An 8,081-nucleotide genomic window follows, 5' to 3' on the forward strand; every position below is an offset into this window, starting at 1 on the left:
CAGCTACGGTCCGACTTAGATTCGGTTATATTTCTTTCACAATAGGAATCAAATTCTGTTAAAGTAAACTACTTACATAAAATTAATGAGATTATTGAATAATGAGATTTTGCTATCTCATTGTGTTTCAAATGCACGCCGAAGTAATTGTGATTTTTTATTCTTTGATTAATCGATTATAGCTCGAAAGCATTTATGTCTCGACATTTTCGTTAAGAAAAAATTATTTTATTTTTTAATAAGAAAATGTCGCTACCAAACGCACTTATTATAAATTTGTTTACGTATTAGCAAAATATAAATTACGTCCTTATCATGTTTATGAAAAGAGTCGAAATGATTAAAAAAAAGTATCTTGCTCGGCGGGTGTCGCGTCCCGTGAGCATCAGGGAAATTTGTTACGTTCCTTTAATCAGAGTTTTAGCGACGGTGTGCTTTTTAACACAACCTGAGATGGCTGGCGCGCCAACCCAGATTCATAGCGTCGAACTCTCGCTGTGTAGCATAGTGCAACTTTGGGCCGAGCACACTTTGAACCATTATCCTCGGCGAACAATCTACAAGCGAATAAGTTTGCGAAGAGCTTTTGCGCGTCACGGCCGGGTGCAAAGCCAAAGAGCAGAAACCTGGGCGTTCGAGTGAAACTTTCGGCAATTAATGCCGGCGATCCCTTCTCAGGAGAGCAGATTTCAATAAGACCGGTCGAACATGTAATACGTGGGTCGACTGATCGGAATTCGCCAGGTAATCGAAAGAAGGTTTGTAACCGGAAGTTGTAATCCAAAGTTTTTAAAAGTAACGTGTTTAAATCTATTATTTTTATGTTACGAAATAAATAACGTTTTGAATGAGGAATATTCTTGCATTTTGTATATGGGACTTTTTTGCATTCATATTTCCAACAATTTAGATAAATCTATTTTTACTTGGACTTTTAAATCAGACATTTATGTCCATTTCTACTAATGCAGATTAACTTTAATCTCGGTTTAACTTACTTTTAATCCTTTTTTAATTTTAAGAATGAAAAGAGGATAAAAAGTAAGTTAACTCGAAATTAAAGTTAATTTGCATTAATAGAAAATAGAGACATTAGAGAGTGAAATCTGACCTTTTGACTACTATCCCAACTTTAGAAGAAGGAAAAAGAAACTCGTTTACAGAAAAATAAAAAGATACTCTCCATATTTGATTGTCAACAACGGCAATAAAATCATGCGTTTACGGAAAATAAAAATACTCTCTTTATTTGTTTTTTAATAACAGAAATTAAAAATATTATTTTCTTAACGCGAGCGTGAAATGGGCCGCTTTTCGCGCTTGTTTTGAGTGAGCAAAACGATCCATTTCGCAATGATGACGTAAGCGTTGAAACATGGAGCCATTTCTCAACTAGTGGAGAAATGAAATTGTAAAACAAGCGCGAAAAGCGGCCTGTTTCACGCTCTTGTTAGGAAAAATAGTATGAACAACTTGTGGGAAGAGTGGTCGAGCCAAATGAGTGTGATGGTCGCACGAGCGAAACGAGTGCGACCAACTTCACACTCGTTCAGAATCGACCACTTTTTTCACTAGTTGTACAATACACTATTATCTGCTTAGAGCATAAACGTGAAAATTCTATATTAGATGGCCAACTTTCAAATTGCTCTTAATTGTACATTATTGTATGCGTGTGATGTGCGTGTGTGTGTGTGTGTGTACATATTATTTTGCATAAAAGCTGATATAGCAACGTGGCGATAGGCTGCTTTTCCAGTGTAGAAGAGATCAAAGACTGCTGACAGGCACTCATTATCCGTACATATTCACAATAGCTATATACGAACGTATGTATATCATAACTAATTATAATGGGGCCGCTCGATAAAAAGTACACATCAGCGCAAACCCTGTCCTTGCGAGGATTAGTATTCAGCGAAGAAAAAGAGAGATTCTTTTGTCATGTAAATTGTAAAATCGCTCGTGAAGCTACATACAATTAGCGTATTATTATGTTAATGATGATAAAGAAAATTGAAAAAAAAAGTATTTATTAAATATATAAAATAATTGTGCTTTATAGTTTTATTTGAAATAATAATGATTAATTTTTACATTACTTACTTCTAGTTACACAACTTACATATAGGATATATATTATATTAAGAAAATTATATTTTTCTTAAATTAGGAATTCTTTGATAAATCGAAGATCCACTTTCTATTACAGAAAATTCAATTATGAAATCGCAAAAATCATTAGTTTTAAATAAATATTTTAATAGCCTCATATTTGATTGAAACTTTATTAAAATAAAGTTTACGTGTAATTAATAGCAGAATGTTAATTTGTTTGCACTCAAACAAAAGCTTTTATTTTTTAATATATGTATATATATAACTCAGTGACATTAAAGCTTTTATTAGGTTTTTGCTATTAAAACATCAGGAATTAAGAAAAGCGTAATTTTTTTTGTTACATTCTGCACATTTACAAGAATAAGCGTTAGATTTTTCTCTCTCTCTCTCTCTTTCTTTTTATGGCTCTCTCTCGGTTTTTATGGCATTATCTTTGGAATCTTCCAAGTCCTATGGTGCACTCTTTTATATTGAGAAGAGAAAAATCTTCCTTTTTCTCGAATGAAATATATCACGACTGGATAGATGTCGACGTTGCCCATCGATAGCGGGACGTTTTGAAATTTCTCAAGTGGAAATTTCTGCGTATCGCGAAATATTCTCTATATATGTATGAAAAGTTCCGTTTGCATGTATTGAAAATAAGATAGGGGAGAGGCGAGGAGAAAACTTTGTAAAGTGAATTACACGGTACAAATATGCACGATAAATTGACATAATTAGTCGTTCATCCGTTTATTCTCTCAACAACTTCGCTTAATTTGCTTAATTACTTCGCCGTTTTTTTTTGTCGAAATCGAAATATTACTTGATTCCTTTTTGTTGAATGCAAATGACGGCGATTTTACCAGTATTCAATGCACGCGATAATTATCGTTAATTTTTAAATGGCAGTTCTGAATGGCAATTCTTTGCATCTCGACCGAAAACGTCGAATTGATGATAAATCTTTTACGATAATGCATTTTAAGATACACAAACGATGTGAATTGTTTGTTAGATGGATTGGAAAAAGAACGTTCATATGTTTACTTAAAAAAAATGAGCCTCTATAAAATTAAAATAAATAAAAGTTTCTTGTCCTTGTTTTTAATAGACACCGTATTTTTAATTTCTAATTAATATCGCATTTATTATCGCTGTACTTAAATTAGCTTTTTAGTGACATTTTTTTAATTTATTAAGTTTAATTTATTTTATATTCTTATAGAGAATTTTTGCTAGAATAAACATGAGTTTATTTATCCATCCGCTTTTAGCATTGTCTCCGTGAAAGCCGGGCATGCGAAACGAGTTTAATATTAATTTTAGATTGTAGATTAAGGTAAAGTGTACTTACGGTGAAATACAAATTTATTCGCCATTCGGCGCGCTCTTTCCTCGGTCGTTTCCGAAACGGCTGATAGATAGCAAGAATTTCCGAGCCGCCCGCGCCCGTGGGATGGGCAGCACGTGTGTGTCTCCTCCCGGTGGAAAAAGGTACTGGAAAAGAAACACATGAGCACTGGAAGTCAAGCTTACGACCCAAAGTGCCCTTAAAATTCAAATTTCACCGGCGAGTCCTCGGCCGAGATGGAAGTTATACTGCTTCTCATCGTGGATCGGCACGTCTGAATAAGTGACGAACAAATTTCGTTACGAAGGAACTCTCATTGGAATTTAAATAAACGCTTCGAAATAGAACAGCGAAATTGTTTTTCTTTTTGCCGCGAGATGCTTATCCAAGATTGAACGATTTCAATCTTGGCGTCCGTCGTACGCGAAAGTCAGGTCGAATATTTTTATACGCATGCGATACGCGATTCATAATGTTGAGAAGACAACGCGAAATTGCAAATGAAAAGGTCCGAATTAACATGAGTATTTCATAGAAACCGCCGAACAACGATTTACGAGCATTGGTAGAACGTGAATTTCTCTTTACTAATATATTATCGCGTGGAATTATAGAATCGGTGAATCGCGGAAATTTATTGCGGCGAAGGCGCGGTTTGTTCATTGTCTAGCTCGCCGTGATCAAGAAATCGGCGCGCTTTGTACAGGTCCCGGCTCTGTGTGACGTGCATGGTTTTCGCATGCCAATATAATTACTCATGGATTATCGCGTATCGGAGTTAAGAGAGATGAAAAACGGAGAGATTCTCGTTTTGTTCTTGTTCGCATATTATTCCCTTTTTTTTTCGTGTTCGCGCGGCAACGGGATTAAAGCCGACGGCTCAAGATGGAGGATTCCCGCGAGACTTGTACACTCGCCACGTATTTTTTTTCCCCCGGTGTTCGGTACAATGTGAGCTTATCGTCGTTAGTTCAGCTACGTCGGTGTTGTGCAAATGTTCGCGGATATTATTTGCGTTATCGTATGCTTGACTCTTTACATTCTATCTGTATCGGGTTTGTTGCGCTTTTTTTCACGGATTTTTTAAATGAATGAATTATTCCATGACAAATCATGTTGTAGTATCTATAACTTCGATTTATCAACGACAGTAAATATTTTTTTTTCTCGAATTAATATGCAAATTCGCGAAGTTGACGAAAAATGTGTTATCTTATGAGAAAATTTTTTTTGTACCCGAATTTCGTGTAATGTCGGATAATTGAGAAGTGAATTCTTTGTCGCGTACAAATTGTTTAATTAAATTTTAGATGAGACAACTTAATCATTAGAGCGGTTTGCAATAGAGAAAAAGTAATTTCTTTTCCAGATTTTAATTTATTATAACGCGAAGTAAAAAATTGTCCCGCAAGTATTAAATATTCTTTTTGAATTGGACTGAGATTTTATCCGAGGTTATTTTACATTGAATATTTTCTCTCTGCATAGTTACAGCATCTAAGATGCAAGTGTTCGTTTGATGTGGTCGTTTGATATTGACCGGGGGAATAAAACTAAATTTTTCACAGTCACCTGCCTTCTCAACGCTGCAGCGTTAAAGGCATGCATTCGGCATGCCACGCACGTGTGAAAAGCACTTTCTAAATATTTAATGTGACTCTTATAAAACTGCGAAACACAGCAAATTTATGCGTAATGCGCGATGAAAAATTTCTCAGTCAACTTTGATACAAAAGATCAAATTTTACCACCAATATTTTTTAAAATGTTATATCCTGCTACACACTGCAAATTCAAATATGTTATTTTTATACGTATAAATGTCTAAAAATAACACATTACACCGAAGCTTTTTTTACATATTTCTTTGTGTGTTAAATTACGTCATTTAACACGGTTAATTGTATTAAATTAAAAGTTAATACGTTCAATCGTGTTAAATGACGTGATTTAAAACGGCAAGAAATGTACAAGAGCAGGTTCAGTTAAAATAACAAACTTGGATTTACAGTGTATTTGTATCGTTATTGAATTGATCAGCGAGAATGACAGCATCAAGGAAGAGAGTTTAATGATAAAATTTTATTCTAAATTATCATAATTTATATGTACTTAACAACATTCAACAATAAGACAATATAACAGAATTAGACAAAGGTAACACGAATCTTTCGGGCAATTTATGCAGTGTCACATAAATCAAATAAATTTAAATGAAGCTAATAAATATGTTTGCAAGATCCGTGTCATTCATTGTTGTCCCTTGAGAATTTGTGGAGGTACATATAGGTCTACATTCTATTAATATATATAGTGGCGGACCGCGTGACATGTGAGAAACAGTGGATAAAGACAGATTTCGCAGACACTCCACTCCCGAGGACGAATTCATGAGCGAAGGATAATCTCATGGGGGTAGCTCACAGCTTGACATATCTCTGTGCCAAAACGGATGAATCGCAGTACCTAATGTTTAATTATAGGAAATCTCTTCAGTCTTTTAAATATACATCGAATTTTCATATAATTTACAAAATCCAATTATTTATGCGCATATATACATTATACGTATCTAAGTATATCGATATTTAATTTTTAACATATTTACCGCCAAGCGTATTTTATTTGTGACTTTTTGTTCGTACTAATTGAATTATTTTATACTAAAAGAGACAATAACAAATTTAATTCATAGCAGTAAATATATAATATTGAATTGCAAAAATATAATACGTGATGTATTTATTTGACTGTCGTCCCATGAGTCATGACCAACAGTCATCGATGATTAACAAGGAAAGCTCATTGTCAGTGTCGGTCACCGGTGATCGTCATGGCGGTGAATATATTAAGTATATATACATATATGTATATGTAAATGAAATAATAAAAAGATAAATGCTCGTTAAATGTAAAAAACAAATACAATTAAGAGAAGGTCAAATACGAGCAAATAAGGATGTTCTCTCTCAGACTATGTACTTTCTAAAATATCTTTGATTTTATTCTGTTAATTTATTGCGCTGAGGAAGACTTATTGTTAGTAAAATCGAAACGTCCGCAATGTTTTTGTTTATCTTTGAACAATAAAGTATAGAATATTTTAACTTGGTAATATATCCTTATCTTGGCCTTTTGACTCTTTCACATATACATGTGTGTATGTGTGTGTATATGTATTAAATTCTTCAAAATTTTCAATATGATTAAATGGATTATAAATTACAACGAGTCGATACATCATCTTTGTGGTTAATATACTTAAATGTACTTACATATACGTAATTTCTAAACAAAAAACGAAATAACAATTATTATAAGAACAGATTAGGACTTTGCGTAAATTCACAACACAACTCAATCGTTCGGTGAATTTCTTTGAGCTACTTTTGCAACTGGTCGCGAAATTCTTACATCGAGTTCGCTTTCGTGGCCGCCTTCGTTCACTTCTTGTAAGTATATTCTTTTGAGTACCGATGTATGTATATAATACCCACCGTCATCAAAGACATTTCTATCGATTGCGCGTCTACCAATTGCGTTTCTCCCAAAAGAAAATGTCAGGCAATTCCCTGATAAATGTTAACATTCTCGTGAAGCCTCCCTTCCTTATACTCATGATTCGATAAGACCCTATATATAATAACTTAAAAGGTTCCTCTGAAGAAGTTCAATTTCCAAAACCTAGTTTCAATTTCTTTGATATGCGAAGTGGCATAATGAATTCAATTTCTTAATCGCCTTTTTACGTTTTCTTTAATCTGTGTGTGCGTGCATATGGAAATTTTACTTTACCATCGCTTTGACATTTTATATTCAGTGTACAGTGTACACTGTACGTGACATAGAAGCTTATTTATTCTTTATACTTATTTATACTATATAAGAAAATGATGTGTATATATATATATATATTTTTTTTTTATGAAACTTAAAATATATAATACATGTATCAAAAGCTTAACATCATAACGTTTATTTATTTCATAATGATTGATGAAATGTAGGCGATTGCAAAATTATGGTCGGAGAACGTTACGTAGGACAATATGATTCATCTGGAAAACAGACAATCGGGTAAAGGAATAAAGGAAAGATAGATCAACGATATGAAAGGAGGAAACGTTTATTGTCTGCTCTGAGAGCACATCTCGCCGCGATATTACCAGCGCGCGCGGTGCGAGTGATCGAGAAATAAATTCGCCTAAAGATTAAAGATCCGCAAGGATTAATGTAAAAATTGCCTTCGATCGACGATCTCGTCGGACAACAAGAGTGAAGCGGGCATATACGTACGTAGTACATAAAAAAAATACCTTTAAGCATTTTAGACTTTAATTACTTCAGTCTTTCCCAACCACTCTATTGGTAACTACGGCCTAATAGAGTGGTAAACGAATCAATTCGATCCAACGCCACAATTTACATTAATTCGGTCTCACCCAAGTAATTGGACAATTAGTCATATTGGAGTCAGAAATATATTGTCAATTATTCGTCAATCTACACGCAGATTCGGTCGTTTCCTTCGCTGCATGCCACTTATGCGTCCATGAAACCCGTATAGATGTGAGATCCTTTGTCGCCAGACCATCTTTTAGTGGCAAATAAGCGGTCAATGAAA

Source organism: Temnothorax curvispinosus, unplaced genomic scaffold (assembly GCF_003070985.1).
Source record: "Temnothorax curvispinosus isolate PA1 unplaced genomic scaffold, ASM307098v1 QBEX01018566.1, whole genome shotgun sequence".
In the NCBI taxonomy this organism is placed as follows: domain Eukaryota; kingdom Metazoa; phylum Arthropoda; class Insecta; order Hymenoptera; family Formicidae; genus Temnothorax; species Temnothorax curvispinosus.